The following is a 19,819-nucleotide window of genomic DNA, read 5'->3' as shown; positions in this document are numbered from 1 at the left end:
AGCCGGCTCATCGTAACCCTTTATGACAGGGTAGACCTGCTCCTGTGAGGATCTGAGCCTGTAGGAGACGGGGATGGAATAAAGGGCTGTTGATTTGGTAAAATGTGGTAGGGTGACAGGGGGGGGGGTGTCACTGCTTATTTTGCTTAAATGCCATCAATAATATACACAGTGCAATTCCCAAAGAACAATCTATAGCATTTGAAGTTTGGGAACAGGTGACAATTGGGGAAAATATTAGTTTCAGTCCTTTATTAATTAATATTCTATGCCTAAGGCTGTTAGACCTTAAAGTATTTGGCTGGTTCTGTTCCGGGAATAATAAAGGGCTTGTTGAATAATGTATGCCAAATACAAGGGGATTTCAAAAGGGTCATGGTAAAAGGAATTGAAAGATACTGAAAAATTTCCATGAACTTTTTGAAGCCCCCTAATACACAGGAAACTTATGAAGTTCAGCTGTAATCTCACTTGAATATATGTGGCTTATCTGATTTGTAATGAAGATTTACTGGTGACAGTGGTGATTTTAGAGGGAGGTGAGCAAGCAGGGCCAATGGCTCGTAGCTTTGGTCTCGGTTGGAACCAATATTCCCCACTGAGGCAGCACATATATGACCAAGGAGACTGGAAAAGATCTAAGTTAGTTGCACATTCCTAAGATTGTATGCATGTGCACAGCGACACAAAGGTGGCACCAGGAAGTGAAAGCTAGAGAAAACTTGAAAACTGCCCAGCTGTTGAATGTGGTTCCACATGCACACAGTGATGTCTGAGTGGAAGGCGGCATGGCTTGAGGTGGTTGAGCACAACCTCTGCCAATCAGTGACCGAGCACTAAGCTACCCAGTCCTGGGACAACCCTCACCAAACCAAACACAGCCACTGAGTCGATTCTGACTCTTAACAACCCTAAAGGACAGTAGAATCCCCCCCCCCCTGTGGATTTCAGAGGCTGTAAATCTTTTGTTGTTGTTGTCGTCATTTGTTTATTATTCATTTGTGTTTATTAACTTTCTGATTCTGTGCTTGCGCCTTCAACACTGTCAATGATTTTCTGCTCCTCAATAAGGTAAGCGTGCTTGAGCCTGGCTCTGACACATTTGGCACACACAGAACACCCTGAGGCCCTGCTGCTGTGGTGTTTTGTTTTGGACAACTTCATGAGGACGTTGGGTCTCACAGCATGGGCCCCGCAGATGCCACATGTAGATTTTGGTGATTGACCAACCTTTTTATATAAAGGTACACAATTCTATTGCCAGGGTTTGGGGCAGCCTTGTTTTGTTAGAAACTGTTGCATAATGGCCAATGCCAGTCAGTGACACACTGGACCATTACGAATGCCTCTCCACAGCGTCTCCAGGAGAGGAAGAAGAGCTGTAAACCTCTGTGGAAGGAGACAGCCTCGTCTTTATCCTGAAGCTGTGGTCTCAAACAGCCAACCTTGTGATTAACAGCCCAACAGAGAACCCTCGACACCACCAGGGCTTTGGGGGCTGATATTTAGGAAGTCACAAATAAAAATAATAACTAGAAACAAGTGAAAACCAAGACCATCAGCTGCTGCACACTATAGGGGACACCGACATCAAAGATTTAGATTACACAATATATTAAACAAGGAGAAAAATTAAAATTAACAGCAACAATGGCTGCTATAATATATTATTTAAAATTTCTAATTTCAACAAACACAGGAAAGACATGCACAGAAAGGAGAAAGCGTGATCCACACTAGGTGGGGAAAATAGTAAACAAAATCACACATCTTGGATTTACCAGTAAAGGCATTTAAAATGAGTTGTTAATTTGTTTAAAGAATGAAAAGCAACAAGGTTAAAATAATTAGAAGAAAAACGTGAGAGTCAATAAATGGAGCTTCACAATAAAGAGAGGTTGCTTGGTGCTGCTGAGTCAGCTCCGACTCATAATGACCCTGTGTAGTGAACAACAAATCACCGCTGGGTCCTGGGCCACCCAACCATGGGGTGTTTGAGTTCACTGCTGTCGCCCCTGGAGCAATCCATCTCCCTGACGGTCTTCCTCCTCTAGTGCTGACCTTCCAATGCACCCAGCATGATGTCCTTTCCCAGGGACTGATCTCTGCTAATAACTAGTCGAAAGTAAGAGGGGGTACCCCAAACAGCCAGAATTTTTATTTTACTTTTCAGATTATTTTCTTTGAAGCTATGTATTTAATTTTTTTAATTAAAAAAAACCCAACTTCATCACCTTCTAAGTACTCTCCATTACACTTAATACATTTGTCAAATCTACAATTTGATTCTTGGAAATATCTTTCAAACTCATCTGATTGGATGGCTGACAGCACCTCCCTTGTTTTTTTCTTCACCTTTCTCCATCATCAAATCACTGTCCTTTCATGTCCCTCTACATTTGCGGAAACAGAAAGAAGTCGCACGGAGTGAGGTCAGGTGAGTAAAGTGAGTATGGCCATAGAGGCAGGCTGGTTTTTTTTTGGATAAAAACTGGCACACTGAGTTGGCTGTGTGAGCAGGTGCATTGTAATGGTGGCAAAACCAGTCCTCTGTCTGCCACAAAGCAGGCCTTGTTGTTCCACACTGTTACACAATTTTTTCAGATCTTCTAAAAAGAAAGCTTGATTAACACTCTGACCTGGTGGGAAAAACTCCAACTGCACTATGATTTCACTTGAGGAGCTTTTTTGGGGGTGAGGTGATGATGGCATCTTCCACTGGCTTGACTGATGTTTGCTTTCAGGGTCATACGAAGAGCAGCATGTACCGTCACCAGTAATGACCTTGGATAAAAATGTCTGGGTCGCTTCAGAGCTGTTCTTTCAAAGCATGGCATGTTTCTCCTCGATACTCTTTTCCCTGGTCAGGTAGAACTGGAGGCACAAATTTTGCAGCAACCTTCCTCCTTCCTAAATCTTCCATTTAAATAAGCTGAGCCAAGCTCAAAGACAGTCCAGATAACTTCCTCATCTCTCCAATGCTCCATCATTGCTCTTCACCAGCGCATTAATTTTGTCAACATTTTCTTCCATTTGCGAAGCTGACGGACATGCAGAATGAGGTTTGTCGTCAATACATTTTACCTTTCTTGAAATGAGGAAACCACTCGTACACTTGAGTTTTCCCCATAGCACTGTCCTTGTAAGCTGTGTTCAACATCACAACAGTTTCTGCAGCATTGTTTTCTGAGCAGGAAACAAAATTTCACAGCTGCACTCTGTTCTCTTAAATTAACATCACAAAAAATGAGATTCACGTGAAACTGCTTTTCTGAAAAAATTCACTGTGACCAGAGAGCCTCTTCCCAGGCAACACTACTGGGGCACTAACTCAGAGCAAGTTGCTAGATGCTCACATAGCAGGAAAAATGCGTACTACAAATGCTCCGCCCAACAGGTCTTTTTCTCTGTTTTTTTTGGGGGGGTACCCCCTGGTAAGTGAAATAAAGCCTATCATCTTCTATTCCAATAGCACTTCTTCCGAGACAGATTTGTTTGTTCTTCCGGCAGTCCATGGTATTTTCGGTATTCTTTGCCAGCACCATGGTTCGAGTGCATGAGTTCTTCGGTGTTCCTTATTCTTTGTTCAACTTTCTATTCGTTTGAGGCGATGGAAAGCCCCATGGCGTGGCGCAGGTGTATGTTAGCCTCAGCGTGGCATTGTTGCTCTTCAACACTTTAAACAGGGCAAGTGTAGCAGATTTCTCAGTGCAGTGCATCATTGGGTTTCTCAACTGGTGCTTCCTTCCATGAGCATTGACTGTGGATCCAAGCAAGATGAAATCCTTGGCAACTTCAAACTTTTCTGTTTTCCGTGATGTTGTCTGTGGGTCCAGTTGTGAGGATTTTAGTTTTCATTACATTGACTTGAAGCACTAACTAGCCGACCAATCTTGGTGCACTCTTAACTATGAATTACAACTCAGTGAAGAGTTAGCAGTCATTAAAAGGAGACAATCAGAGCCCTGGACTTCAGATTTGCTGAGCACCATGAAATGAGTTTGTCAGCCCATGTTTAATTTTCCTCCATTACAAGTGGGAGTAAATATCATCTTAGGAACACTCAGGAATATGAAACACCTACATTTGTATCCTCACCATGTGATCTTTGGGTTCATCAGATTAAGAGAATTTATGATATGTTAGTTTGTTAGTTGTCATTGAGTGGGTTCTGACCATTGGTAACTATCTTAGGTTGCTTTTCCCGAGAAGCAAACCCAGTGAAGCTTATATAGAAATACACACCTGGAGGTTTATATCAACGAAACAGCTCACACAACTGAGAAGTTGGACGACTTCCAAGTCTATTGTAGGCTCGATGTTTCTCTTGACTTCAGTAGCTAAAAAAATTCCTTAAGGGAAATTGGAAACTATTTTGAATGGAATGAAAATACAAGATAACAAAAGTTGTGGGTTGCAAGGAAAGCAGGCTTAGGATATGTAGACCACCAAAAGCTGTGATCAAAAGAAGCTTTGATCACAAACAACAATGAAAACTTCTACACCAAGAAGCTAGAAAAAGGAGAGACAATAGAGTTACATCGAGCAGGGTGAAGGAAATAAAAAAAAAAAAGCATAGTTCAAGAATATATAAAACAAAAATAAAGAAACCGAAAGCTGGTTCCTTGAAAAGATTAGTAAAATTAATGAACCCCCTCCCAAACTAACAAAGAAGTTTTAAATTGCCAATAAGGGGAATAAAAGATGGACTCTCTTTTAGTATCCCTGCAGATACTAAATGATAATATAGGAATATTAAGAATATCTCTAAACATTTGTGAATTTCTTGAGAGCCTACAAATGATCAAAACGGAACTAACAATTGATAGAAAAAGAACTGGGCCTAAACGCCGGTGTCAAGTAACAGGCTTTATTGGGAAGCGCAATCTGCCAGGCTACTCTGAAGATGGGAAGAGAGCGCCCACCCAAAGGAAGCACTCACAGACAGACCCTCGCGGGTGGAGACTGGTGACTAGGTCTGGGAAAACACCATGTAGCCTCCCACTTCGCAAGTTTGAATGAAGAGGGTGACATGGCCTTTGATGCGTGCTGGAGGCTTTTGGCCATTACCAACAAACAGATAAGTAGACAATTGTACAATTATTATTAGAGCCTAATGGTTTTATTATTGGAGTCTGTGTTAGGCAGGGTTCTCTATAGAAACAAAACCAAGACACTTACGAGATATATATCTATATATCTATATCTATCTATCTATCTATCTATCTATATATAGAGAGAGCGATATATACAGCACAAAGGAATATAACAGCTAATTAGTCCACACCCCAAAGGGTTCAGTTCAACCCATACAAAGGGTTCAGTTCAAGTCACTTCTGTGAAATAGTTAATAAACTGGAAGTCCTTCAACTCAAGAGGGCTGCTGGGTCCAAGGTCAAGGAAGCATACAGCTGAGTCTTCTGTACAGCAGTGCAGGCAGTCTGGCCACAGGCAGCAAACAGCAGAGCAGGCCACCAACAGGCAGCCCGGTGACAGGATCTTACAGTTCCAAGCTCAACCAATGTACATACCAGCAGGTCTCGAAGGAACCTCAAGATCTAGCAACACGATCCACTGGTTGTGTGTCCTATGGGTAGTGTAGATCACAAGTTGAGGCAGAGAACTAGTAGCCGCAAGCTGGTCTGATTAGCAGAGAGCAAGAGAGAGATAGGTGGGGCTTACTGAGCCATTTATTTCTTTGCCCTCCAATCAAACTGCAATCCTATTAATCCCACATGGTCTTATTGGCCAGGTTGGCACAATAAACCTACCTATCACAGTCTACCCCTTGCCAAATATGCACCTGTACACAATTCTTTAGCCAAATATAATATCCAGACATTAATTAAATCACACTTACACCTAACATCTAAGAACTAGCATACATTTAAATGAAAACACACTGAATATAATAGTATCTGGTACATCATACATGACCAAAGGAAAGATATTCAATAAGTACATAATAAAGAAGGTAAACCGACCATCACAAATCTCAGAAGCAAGTCTCAAGTGCCGAATAACAGACTTAAAAACTTCTGCATGTGTTACAAAACAGAATCTTCTCTTCTCTAGAATTGTTGAAAACCAAACTCAGAGTCTCATCATACAAGTAGCTGAATTACAGCATCAGCTGAATTACAGGTCTAGAACAGTGTCTGATATTAAAGCAAGGGCATTCATCAGAGAGAATTGGGACCCTGACACACTGGATGGGAACATATGGGCTGATGATCCAGAAGAGGAGACTACTGGTCCCCCAGTGCAGTGTTTCTCAACCTTCCTAATGCCACAACCCTTTAATAAAGTTCCTCGTGTTGTGGTGACCCGTAAAATTATTTTCATTGCTACTTCATAACTGTAATTTTGATACTGTTATGAATCAGGTGACTCCTGTGAAAGGGTCGTTTGATCCCCAAAGGGGTCACAACCGCCCTAGAGTCAATTGAGCCACCCCAGTCAATAGATCCACCCCTCCCACCTGAAGGGATTAACCAGCTATCAGTAAAACGACTCACACCTGAGCACATTAACCAAACTGTTCAAGCTGAAATGCCAGGTGGGGTTGCATCTGTAGCATTGCCTGGGGGAGATGCCTTACAAGATATTGCTGAGAGCCCCCAGGAAACACCCCCACCACCCGTTATTTCCTCTAGACCCGTAACTAGAATTACGTAAGTCTCAGAAAGTTCCTCAAGGTGAGGTTCAGATGATGACTCAGGAAGAAGTGCGCTATACTCATAAAGATCTGCTTGACTTTTCTAATATATACAAGCAAAAACCTGGGGAATATCTCTGGGAATGGCTACTAAGGGTATGGGATACCAGTAGAGATAGTTTATTGTGCCAGCCTGGCTGATAAACACAAGTGGGATTAATTGAAGGGCGGAGAACCTCGCCTTTCTTGTCTCTCGCTCTTTGATCATCGAACCAGTGTGCAGCTGCCTTGCTTGTTCTGTGCCTCAATTTACAGGCTACATTGCCTGTGGGCTGCCTAGCCTGTGGACTGTGTCGCTGTAAATTGAGGTCCCTTTAAGACAACAAGATTGAAATTTACATATCTTGAGCTGGGGACTGACTGTTGGTGACCTGGCTGACAGTTGGTGACCTGCCTTGCTGTTTGCTGCCTGTGCTGGAATAGCCTAGCTCTCTCTCTCTACAGAGGGCTACCTGGCGGCCCTCAAGACTTGAAGGACTGCCAGTGTCTCACAACTCTCTCTTGGGATTCAGTTGCACTGAGCCATTTGTACTGCTTTATAATTGAACCGTTCATTTCTTGTATTATATATCTATCTCTCTGTATATAATTTAACAGTTCATTTCTTGTGTTATCTATCTATCTTCATTAATATATATAAATAAAAATTATTAGCAATCTGGTTTTGTCTCTCTAGAGAACCCTGTCGAACACACCAGTGCAAGGAATGTAACATTAGATCAATCTGAGTTTCTTGATATGGGGCCCCTAAGCACAGATTCTTCCTTAAATGTCTCAGCAAGAGAGGTTAAGAGAGGATCTAATTCCCTATTTGGTTGATTCACTGAAGCATGGGCTGCCAGATGGCCTAGATTAGACCAACCTGAGGTATCTCGCCAACCTTGGTACACTGTAGAAAAGGCATCCTAAAGCTTAAGGAAATTGGTATGTTGGAATGATCTATTAGGATAATCCTATAGACCCCAAAAGGGAGTGGCCTGAGGACATACCTTTCACCACAACCAAAAGGAACAAGATTGTGATGTGGCCCAAGCATCTCTGAGAACTCCTGTGACTGCTATTTTATATGCACCAGGATTAACAGTGGAAACTGCCCTAAGTGAACTCTGACATTTGCCTACAATGGGGCTGATGAGAGGCCAGGTGTCAGCACTGAAGCAACAAAGATAGGGTGGATGTGGTTATCATAATGGACAGCTAATTTTCCATAGTAATCAAAGCAACGTGTCTCCTGTGGACTTAAGGCATTGGCTACTTACCCATGGTGTCCCTTGGAGTGAAACACATGGGAAACCTACTAAATATTTATGTGATTTATACAGGTGAAAGAATGCTAGATCAGATGCGTAGCAGAATTCTTAGAGAGTCGAGACCACTCAATCAATTCCCAGACCTGAGTCAGTTTGCAGACCCACAGCCTCTTGAATGAGGGTGGGGGGGGAGTCCCTTTGAAGAAGGATCCTGCTACATCACCGAGCGATTATACTGTAAGTCTTTCTTCTAACCTTCCCCAAAGGGACCTGCAGCCTTTCACAAGAGTGACTGTTCACTGGGAAAAAGGAAATAATCAAACTTTTCAGGAATTACTGGACACCGTCTGAAGGTCCACAAGTCAGAGTGAGGGCAAATGGAGGTCAAGTTATTGATGGAGTTTTAGCTCAGGTATGCCTCACTGTGGGGCCAGTGGGCCCCCAAACCCATCCTGTCATTGTTTCCCCATTTCCAGAATGCATCATTGGACTAGACATACTCAGTAACTGGCAGAACTCCCCTCCCCCCAATTTTGGATCCTTGAAATGTGGAATAAGGACTGTTATGGCAGAAAAGGCCAAGCGGACACCATTAGAACTGCCATTGCCTAGGAAAATAGTAAACCAAAAGCAGTACCGCATTCCTGGAGGGATTGCAGAGATCAGTGCCACCATCAGAGACTTGAAGGATACAGGGGTGGTGATTCCTACCACATCCCCATTTAATTCACCTATTTGGCCTGTGAAAACGAAACAAAACAAAAACAGATGGATGCTGGAGAATGACAATGGATTATCATAAACTCAACCAGGTGGTGACTCCAATTGCAGCTGCTGTTCCAAATGTGATTTCATTGCTTTGGCAAATGAATACTTCTCCTGGTACTTGGTATGCAGCTATTGATCTGGCTAATGCTGCTTCTCAATACCAGTCTCACAGGACCACCAGAAGCAGTTTGACTTCAGCTGGCAGGGGCAACAAAACCCTTTCACAACTCTCCCCCAGGGGTACATCAACTCTTCTGCCCTGTGCCATAATTTAGTCCGAAGGGATTTTAATCGCCTGTCTCTTCTACAAAATGTCATACTGGCCCATTATATTGATGACATTATGCTGATTGGACCCACTAAGGAGGGTGTATCAAAGACCCTAGATTCATTGGCACAACATCTTTGTGCAAGAGGTTGGGAAATTAACTGAACGAAGATTCAGGCACCCTCCACCTCAGTAAATGTCTAGGGATCAAGTGGTGTGGGGCACGTAGAGACGTTCCTACTAAAGTGAAGAAGAAGCAATTGCATTGCCCCCCCCCCCAACAACTAAATAGGCACAACACCTAGTGGGCCTCTTCAGAGGCAACATATCCCTCACTTCAACCTATTATCAAGTGACACGAAAAGCCTCCAGTTTTGAGTGGGGCCCAGAACAAGAAAAGGCTCTTCAACAAGTTCAGGCTGCCGTGCAAGCTTCTTTGCCGCTGGGACCATATGATCCAGCTGACCTGATGGTGCTAGAGGTGTCAGTTGTAGATAAAGATGCAGTGTGGAGTCTTATTGGTGAATCACAGAGTAGAACATTGGGATTTTGGAGTAAAGTCCTGCCATCCTCTGCAGACAACTGCTCCCCCTTTGAAAAGCAGCTGGCCTGTTACTGGGCGTTGGTGGAGACTGAACGCCTCACCATGGGCCAGCAAGTCACCATGAGGCCTGAACGACCTACCATGAACCGGGTATTGTCTGACCCACAGTCATAAAGTTGGACGTGCACAGCAATACTCCTTTGTTAAATAGAAGTGGTATATATGAGATCGGGCTAGAGCAGGGCCTGAAAGTACAAGTAAGCTGCATGAAAAAGTGGCCAAAAGGCCCGCAGTCTCCACTCCTGTCACTATCCTGGTTCTTTGAATATTGAGTAATTTTGAATTTTATCCTGGCCATTTTGAATATTTATATTAAATGACTCTGGATCTTATTTAACTCCCTTTTTAATTTATTTAACTCCCTTTTTAATTTATTTAAACTCCCTTTTAAATTTATTTCTTAAAATAATTTTATTGGGGGGCTCTTACAGCGTTTATGACAATACACACAGCAATTGTATCATCATCATTTTCAAAATATTTTCTTTCTACTTAAGCCCTTGGTAGCAGCTCCTCTTTTTTCCCTCCCTCCCCCTGCTTCCCACTCTCATGAACCCTTGAGAAATAATAAATAATTATTTTCATATCTTACACCATCTGCTGTCCTCCTTCACCCATGTTTCTGGTGTTTGTCTCCCTAAGGTGGTGGTGGTGAATACGGTGATCATTGCAATCGGTTCCCCCTTTCTTCCCCTTCTCCACCCACCCTTTCCCTACCCTCATGGTATAGCTACTCCCCTTACTGTTCCTAAGGTGTATATCTGTCCCGGATTTTGTGTGTGCATGAGCTCTATCTGTACATGCTCTGGTCTAGCTGAATTTGTAAGGTCGTACTGGGTCATGATAATAGGAAGAGGAATGGGGGAGGAAGCATCAAAGAACTAGAGGAATGCTGTGTGTTTCGTTGGTGCCATGCTGCACCCTGGCTGACACATTCTTTCCTTGTGACTCTTGTGAGTCTCTTCTGTCCAATTGTCTACAGATAGGCTTTGGGTCTTGTGGTAGTTACATAATCTGTTGTCAACTTAAGTGAAGGGGTGGAGTTTAGCGTGCCAATCAGGTCACAGCTTGATGACCTCATTTGGAGGCACCACAGATATAAATAGCTTGCTGGAGACACATACTTTCTGTTACATATTCCTGCTGACAAGAAGCATGGGGCTACATTAGAACCCTGGAGCTGGAGGAGCCACCTGGAGATCCACACCAGCACTGAGATGCTTACACCGTCGCTGGACCCATAAGACTTTCCACCCACTGGCCTGTGATCTTCCTGCATTTGGCCTCATTGCATGTATTGTGTGAGTCTGAAAAGGAATTTATAGACTGATATCAGACATATGGGCTAACATCAGATTTATGGACTTTATCTGGACTAGGCTGGAATATTTTCTTAATGTACAATTACTCTTTTATATAAAGCTTTCTTATACCTATATGAGTATGTCTGGATCTGTTTCTCTAGTCTACCCAGACTAATACAGGTCTGCATTTCGAGTCTCCTCATTCACATCAATATGATTGTTTTGGATTTTCTGATGTCTGATACCTGATCCCTTCAAGACCTCATGATCACACAGGCTGGTGGTCTTCTTCCATGTGAGCTTTGTTGCTTCCCTCCTAGATGGCCACTTGCTTAACTTCAAGCTTTTAAGATTTGAGTCTTATTTAAATCCTATGTAGAATATTGTGGGGATTCAAAAAATTCTTTTGTTTGCATTTCATTGTTCTTTTAACACGGATCTTTCCTGGTTATGGGAGTCCTGGTGTGCTAAGCAAAAAGTCAGCTGTTTGAAACCAACAGCTGCTCCCTGGGAAAAAAGACAGGGTTTTCTACCCCTGCTAAGAGTCACAGTCTTGGAAACTCACAGGGAAGTTCTACCCTGTTTTAAAAGGTCTTTGAGTTGGCTTCAACTCACTGGCGGTGATTTTGGGGGGATTTGGTTCCTTTTTTCTTGGTTCAATTCCAAAGTCACTTTAGTGCTTCAGGCATTGTTAGTCCAGGCTTACTAGGCAAACAAATCCAGAAGTACTGATATGTATGTAATAGAGAACTTTATATCAAAGAATAATTGTATATTGAGAAAACACCCTAGCCCTGTCCAAATCAGGTCCATAAGTCTGGTATTAGGCCATATGTCCAGTACCAGTCTATAAATTCCTCTTAAGACTTAATGCAACACATGCAATAATGCTGAATGCAGGAAAATCACAGCCCAGTGTGTGGAAAGTCTTGTGGATCCAGTGGTGGTAGAAGCATCTCAGCACTAGTGTGGGTCTACATGTGGCTCCTCCAGCTCCAGGGCCCTGGCCTCAACAGAGTAGCTCCATTTGGCTTGTCATTAGGAATGGGTGGCAGGGAAGGTATGTATCTGGCCTACCCGGAGCAAGACAGGAGTTCCCAGAATCCTCTTTGGCTATGACCTGATCGACAGGCTAGATAGACTCCACCCCTTCCTCAAGTTGACAGATTATGTAACTGCCACAGGAATTTCCAGTGCAATTTGAATTGTTCCTGTCTTTCTACCTCCCAATGGCTATTTAGGGACCTCGGCAGTGGTGAAGGAGCTCTGGTGGAGTAGTAAGTAATGCATTGGGCTGATAACTGCAAGGTCAGCAATTCAAATCCACCATTTGCTGCATGGAAGAAGGATGAGGTTTTCTGCTCCTGTAAAGAATTACAGCCTCGGAAGCCCACAGGGATAGTTCTGTCCTTCCCTGTGGGACCACTCGAAGTTGAAACCGAGTGAGTGGGTGACAATGACATACTCTTCAGTTCCTTCGATGGTGTACTCCAAGCCTTTGATATGCTGGGTAGGACTACATTCTCACCTCAAGTGGGAGCACACGCATTTAAGTACAACTTTATGAAAACAAAAACAAAAGTACAACTTTATGGGATTATATCTTGAGCTTCCTTCTTTCTATTTTCCCGATACTGTCAGCTTCTAGGGGACTTCCTTTCTGGCTGTGTAACAATAAAGTCAGGGCCTATTTGCCCCCTTTCTGCTAGACACTTCCCCAAACTCTATTTGTCCCCGTGGCCAAGTGGAAAGAGAACAGAAGAGAAGGGGGAGAGGGGACAGAGAGAGAGCAAGAGAGAGAGAGACAGAGAGAGACACACAGAGAGAAACATGTAGCAGGGACACTCCCTAGGTAGCAGGGACCATAGCCTCTCTGGCCTGAGAGAACATTTTCCTCTCTCAGAGGTTAGGTGCCTTCCCAGCTGCACAGATTGTACTTGACTGTCACCGTGGGATTGCCTGGGAATGGGGTAAAAGAGCACCAAACAACAGAACGAAATGGAATTTTCTCTATTTTTTCTTACCCACACGGGCTGCTGTCTTGCTCCTGAGACAGGAAACAGAGGGGTCTCCAGAAGTCCTTTTTGTAAAAAAAATGGCTACTCAGCTCCAGGCTTCAGGTTGCCGTTCAGTCCCAACCAGGAGACACCAGAAAGGGAAAACCGGGGAAGGCACTGACCACTGAGTTGGTGGTTCTTTGGCATCTGGTTTCCTTCCTTCACACTCTGGGCACCATTTACTTTTCAGGGTCAGAGAGCCCCTCCACGAGTGCTGCCCAGTCTTAAACAGTGACATCAGTAATTGAAACCGTGTCCCATCTGCTTTCTCCATCACGATAGGAACTAGGACCCTATTTATCTTTTCTTTTTTTTAATAAGCTTTGTCATTTTAGCTATTATATTTAGGCCTATGGACCAAACTAATTGAATCTTGCATATAAGGTATAAATCAAGCTAATTTCTTCCCATATGGCTATCTGGTTGTTTGAATCCTACTCACCGAATACACATATCTACTTCTACATTCACCCATATTCCACTCTTCACCTACTATCTTGTTAGCTGACAGTTCATATTTATGACATTAGTAAAAAACCTACTCTCCGACTCTTCTGAGCATGAATGATCTACATCTGTCCAATAATGAACTCTGAAGTGGGAGGCGCGGGTGATGCTGGCGGTGATGCGGCTGGCCAGGATTCTCAGAGCTTTGGCAGTCATAGAAAGATGGGCTCTGGCAGGTATGGAATGATATAGTCTTCCATTTTTGGGTAAAGCTGATTTCTTGTTTTGGCATAACAATCTGATCTTTGGCACTTAACCATGTTGATAAGAGTAGGTATATTTGGAAACATAAATTTTCACTTGTCTGTATTTTAAATGCACGATCTCATTGTTTAAAAAAGAAATCTTTTTAGTGGTATATGCATAGTAAGTAATCTAACTTTGCCCAAAGAGAGGCAAATCCCTCCCATCAACTCCAGGGAAGTATGCTGTAAATATTTGGAAAGTCTCAGTGGATAAGAGTACCTGCATTTATCTGGACCATGTTTACACAGCAGATAGTGGAACAATGCATAGCAAGGGCCTCTGTGTCTTACAAAGCTCAGCCTCCAGAGGGATTAGAAAAAAAAAAAAGGTCAGTCACTATCATGTCTGTGTGATACAGTCCCAATAAATTTGGAACATGAAGGCTCATGTATACATAGTGTCACACATCATTACCAACAAGTGTTAGCATGGTCCACAATGCTCCTGGGGCTTCCAGCCTAGACTTGTGTGGCCCGGAAAGATTTCCAGAGATGAGAGCCCTAACCGAGATCTGAAGGATACGGGATATGAGCCAAGCAAAGCTCGGAAGAAAGATGACCCAAGCAGGGGAACGAACATGTGCAAACACCTTAAAGGATGTGGCATTAAGAAAAATACAGACATGGCATATTCGAAAGACAGAGAAGTTCGGTATGGGGTGGGGGGTAGGGGGGATTAAGGCACCAGTAATAAAGGATTGCAGAAGGGCCCAAGTGCCAGACTGAAGAGTCTTCTAAGCCATCTTAAGTGGATGACATCACCATTCATGCTGTTGGGCAAGACAGAAATCTGAGCAATCTCCCTCTCTCTCATTCACTGTTCATGAATTTTTCCTTTTCAATGTCTCTCAAATTATCCATTCATCTCCACTCCTGTTACTATGAGCTTCATCCTGAAAACAGTAGGAGTCCATTGACAGGTTTTAATCAGAGTTGTAATAGCATCAGATTAAAATTTTAGGAGGATCCTTTTTGGTCACAGGAAGAATGGATTAAAGAGACTGAGCATCAGAGAAGCACAGTGATTTAGAAATTATTGGAGCACTTTTAGGAAGGGTGAGTGCATGGGCAGTGGCAATGGCTGTGGAGAGGAATGAATAGACGTGAGGGGCATGTTTTATGTATCTTAGGCTGGGTTCTTTAGAAACCAAAACCAGTGAAGCAGATGCACTTAGATTTATAGTGCATGCGCACATATGTGTGTATTTATGTTTGGTGTAGAGCGAGCGAGAAACATTCATATATGATGGGGTTCAAAAAGTGTGTGGACAATTCCATTATATTTTATTTTTGTCTGACAAATATTTTAATGCGAAAATGTCTACTTAAAAATAGCCAGAAAAAAAGGAAAAAAATAGCCAGAAAGCTGTACATCTCTTTTAAATATCTCTAAACCATTGAACTGTATGTTACACAAATTATATACCACTAAAACAAAACAAAAAAAAGGTAAAAACATGCACAAAAAAACAATTTTCTCTCTTCCATGCTGTTAATAAAGGCCTCACATGAAGACGCACAGGTTTCATTAATCCCATTGGCCATGTTCTTCGTGTCTTCTTTACATGGAAACTTGCTAAGTCCCCAATCATGCAGTGCCCCTCCAGTGCCTGCCAACCACCAGCAGGCAGTAAAACTGCCCAACAAGACCATTACATTCATTCTGCCAGCCAGCTGACAAATTGTATAACAGATATAACGCACGTAGCCTGACTACCAAGATCACTGGCAATTTTTGGAAAATAAGATTTTTACCTTAGGAATTTGTGCTTGCCACACTCGGAGTGAAGATGGGATCATTTCAATTCATAAACCTATCCTGTGGTAACTCCTCCAGTTAATCTATTTCTTTAACAATTCAACCTGTAGGTGTTGCTTCAATACCACTAGATGCTACATTGTTTGATTTGAACCCCTGGTTTATTTTTCATTTAACAAAACTCAGGGAGGAGTCGCTCAGAGGAAACACATCTGGTAAAGCAACCTTATTTCTTCTTGGACTCACACACTGAAAAGCACAGGAAGGGTAACAAAATTAAAATAAAAAAAGAGTGATACATCTTGGTTCTTTTGTTACATTGCCAACCTAACCCAGCACAATTTCAAAACAACGAAAAGGAAACAAGGTTGCTGATGAAGGCCTTGACTTTGGTGACACCTCAGCACCAAACTTTAGATCTGCAGTGGATCCAGACCTCAGCAGTTTGCTCATGCGGATGATTCCATTTCTTTTCCGTCTTTATGGCGACAGCATATTGGTTCACTCATTGCACACAAGACAGACACCTGTACATCTTCACCTGCATTGCATTTTCCTTCCATTTCTTTGCCCAATTCATCTTCTGGCAACTTAAGATCCTCACGAACTCCACCAGTTTGTCAGCAGGGAAAGTTAACCATCTCGAATGCCTATTGGTTGATAATCATTTCTTTTACTATTTGGAACGTCCATGTGGTGAATCAAAGGGCAAATATCTTCATATTTTTGCCCCTGTAAATATCTACTCCAACAAGGCAGGACCATGCAGGACCGTGCTTTCCAGTTTGGGACGTTGACATCTCCACTATTTTGCATGGTCGTCTTCTGAGCATCTGCAGGGCTGAGCACTGCAGAGGATTTAAGTGGTGGAAGTGCCGGCATCTCTAGTTATGAAATCAATTTCATAGACCATGGTGGGTTGGGAAGAGTGTAGCTTTTTCTGATAGAACCAGCGCCTTTCACCTGAGCACCTATGCCGATCCCCCACAGCTTCCATTATATTTTAATTCCACTTTTCCATGAACGTCTTGAAGCTCCTTCATATATTGGGTGCAGGTCACACCTCCAAAGAAACTCCCCTCTCAACGGATTGGTGACTCACAGTGGATCATTAAATGGAGGATGATTACATCACATCGGTCAAACCTATGAGAATCATGACCTAGCCAAGTTGAGACATAACCTTAACCTTCACAGGAGGTAAACTCGGTGAAGAGTAGATTGGAGAGTTTGGAGAATAAAGGGGATGGCCTCAGATTTCTGGCTTACCCAATAGCATGGATGGTGAAAAAGCAGACTTGAATACATGGGGTTTGTGGTGAGGTTCAGCAGACCGGACATAAACACCTTCCCACGGAGTCCATTTCAGCTCACAATGACCCTACAGGACCTAGTATAACGAACTGCCCCTAGGCTTTCCAAGGCTGTGAAAGTTTAAGGACGCAAACTACTAGTGACTTCAAACCATCAACTCTTTGGTCAGCAGGTAAGCACTAAATGACGTGTCACTGGGACCCTTGGACTTTGTTGCCTGGTGCTATCACGTGGGTTCCACTCGGCAACCCTTTGTTCAATCTGAAGAAACATTTCCTGGTCCGGTACCAATCCTCACCATGTGTGCTGTGGGTTCGGCCCATGGTTGTAGCCACTTGTGGATTCATCTTGTGGTGGGTCTTCCTGGAACAGGAGCCATAGGCAGCCTTCCCTCCTCTGCTCTACGGATTCACACCTCAAATTCAAACTCAAACTCAAACTCACTGTCATCCAATCAATTCCTACTCAGCCAACTGCCCCCGTGGATCTTTATCTGAAACCCTGTGGGGTTTTGAGACTGTAAGTGTGACGGGCGTAGAAAGCCGTTTCTTTCTCCAGAGAAGCGGCTGGTGGCTTCGAGGCGAACAGCCCACTCCACCATCTTCTGTTCGTTCTCCTGAAGGTCCATTATGTCCTAGATGTTGGGGAGAGAGCAGTAGGCCGGCGGATTGGGCTTCTGCCCTCGACCGGTGGACAGTCTGGCTGCTCTGAACGTGCTCCGTAAGACGAAGATCACACGGAGGTGGAGGTGAAGGTGAGGCGAGGGCTCCTGGCCCTTTCACTTTCCATCTTCGTCGCTCGCAGCCTCGGGCGCCTGCCGGGAAAGAACGGCGGCCCGGCCGTCGCGACGTTCGCCCGCGCTGCTTTCGCGCAGGCGCTCTGCGCCTCTCTCGCGAGGAAATTAGCATAACGGCCTTTCCCCGGGCCCAGGCCCCGCGGAGCGGAAGGGGCCGCCCCGTGACGTCATCAGGCGGCGCGGCCGGCAGCGCGGGCCCCGAGCGCGACGGCGCGGCCGACGGACCCGAGCTAGCTTGTGGGAAACGAAACCTAGGGAGGAGGCGGCGGCTCTGGCAGCTGCAGGGCCTGGCCTGGCCCGGCGGCCTCATCCCCTCTCCGCTCCCTGGCAGCTCGCTCTCTCCCCTCAGCGTGAGTGCCGACGCGCGGCCCGGGGGGAGCGAGCGGGCGGGAGCGCGGGCTCGGCATCCCTCATCTCCCCTCCGCGCCGCTGCGGCCCCCTTATCCCGCTGCGGGCCCTCTCGCCGCCTCCTCGCCTCTTCTCGGCGCCCCTTCCCCGGCTCCCTACGCCTCCAGCTCTCCGGAGCCGCCGCTGCCACACGTCTCAGCGCGCACAGCCACACACGTAGTCTTCTAATGTAAAGGCCACGGCGGGAAGGAGGGGGCGCATCTCCCCTTCGGTGAATGGGGCTTGCGCCGCGAAACCGAGGCCAGGGCAGAAACTGCTAGAAAGGGATTTCACCTACTCCTCGGGGAAGCAGCAGGTAGAACCGAGCTGCCTGCCTTCCACTTAGAAGTTTGCTGCCAGCATACATTAGCCTAGCATGGGTAGGTCCCTAGACCTGGACATTGGCTCACTATGAGACCTTACCTCCTTGGGCCGCAGCCTCGGCCAGTAGGAAATCAGCCAGGCCAGATGGTTTGGAAGGCCCGAATCTAAGGTCATGTGGTCTGGAGAGAAGCCTCAGCATCTCTGACGCGTCACACGAATACCTCCTTTCCTCTCCATGCGTCTTCGTCTACCTACACAGTCTAGCTTCCCTACGCGTTCAGGCGCCCCAGAGGCGCTTATGATTCAGAAGGGCCCTTTTGCTACGTGCTGGCCCTGCGATGGGCTTCCCTCCAGCTCACCTTGTGGTCCTTCTGGGGGATTTCAGATGTTGATTCCGAGCGAAATGTGGCCCAGCGTGGGCCGGCCTTTTCTTCGCTCCGTTTCTTCCTGCTTCACTGAAGAGGCGGTCTCCACCGAAGGGACCAGCTTGCGTGCCTGCTTGACTTCATCCTTGAACTGGACAGGAGTAGAGGAGCCTTTACAAAGTTCATGGGGGAATAAAAAAAAAAAAGTTCATGAGGGGGAAAAAAATCTCAGTATTTTTTAATCCTATTTTTTCCAGGAAAATTTTGAAGGCCCCACCCCCGTGGTAAACGTGACCTAGGGTTTTTGGATTTTTTTTTTTTGAGGTTGGGAGCTGGGGTGGAGATCAGTGGCCACCTGTGGACTTTATTGCTCGTACCATAAACCTGCCCTGTATCTCTCTTTCCCTAGCATTGTAGCTCAGCTGCTCATCCATCCTTTGTGCGCCTACGTTTTGAGTCCTTTTCTCTTTCCTGGGTCCTTTTACAATCAATCAGTTGTTTAAAAGTCACATTGTATTTACTTACTTCCCTTGCATGCTCTTAAGTTGATCCTTTAAGAGTGGAGGGTCTTATAGTCATATCTGGGAGTCCTGGTGGTATAGTGAGCTACACACGGGACTACCAACTACAAGGTCACCAGTTCGAACCCATACAGTGCCCCCTGCAAGGGTGAAAGATGAGGCTGTCTGCTTCCTTAAAGATTTGCAGCCTTGACCCCAAAGGGGGCAGTTCTACTCTGTCTTACAGAGTCACTGTGAGTTGGGATTGACTCATTGGCTGTGAGTTTGGTTTTTAAATAACCCAGGCATTCCATCCCATCTCTTCTCATGCCTGCTTCTCAGATCTACCTGGGGGCACGGGTAGTGATGACATGCCCACCTCTCCCCACTGGGGCCATGTTTTGTGGAGGTGGCCTTCTGTTCTTAATGTTACTGTCTTGTGCTTCAGTCCAATAATATGGCTACTTAGTAACTGCCTCACACCTCTCTCAGTCTAAGTCAGCCGTTGTGTGTTTCCTTACTCTGGTTAAAAAGTTTCCTAGTCATTTACATTTGTCAACCATGCATCACTTCATCGTCTTGGTAAAATGATGGGGATGCATTCAGTCGTCTGGGGTTCATCTCTGCCTTGGAAGTATCAGTTGGTTTTTTAG

At 44.7% G+C, this 19,819-nt stretch overlaps 1 protein-coding gene and 1 pseudogene across 3 annotated transcripts in view; one reads left to right on the top strand and one right to left on the bottom strand.

Annotated features, from left to right (window-relative positions):
* The window catches only part of LOC142453650 (cap-specific mRNA (nucleoside-2'-O-)-methyltransferase 1), a 146,951-nt gene that overhangs the window by 74,451 nt on the left and 52,681 nt on the right, over positions 1–19,819 (top strand). The window contains exon 1 of one of the 3 annotated variants that reach the window (XM_075555176.1): positions 17,776–17,940. The exons of the other annotated variants lie outside the window; for them this stretch is intronic. The gene's annotated coding sequence lies outside the window, so the exon portion shown is untranslated. Of the gene's footprint in view, positions 1–17,775; positions 17,941–19,819 lie in introns of those variants that run through there. 3 annotated transcript variants of the gene reach the window in all.
* Positions 15,052–17,687, bottom strand: LOC142453651 (eukaryotic translation initiation factor 5A-2 pseudogene; annotated as a pseudogene).

This window comes from Tenrec ecaudatus, chromosome 7, assembly GCF_050624435.1.
Source record: "Tenrec ecaudatus isolate mTenEca1 chromosome 7, mTenEca1.hap1, whole genome shotgun sequence".
Lineage (NCBI taxonomy): Eukaryota > Metazoa > Chordata > Mammalia > Afrosoricida > Tenrecidae > Tenrec > Tenrec ecaudatus.
Note: the sequence above shows the minus strand (reverse complement) of the source record. Positions and strands in the feature narration are given on the sequence as shown.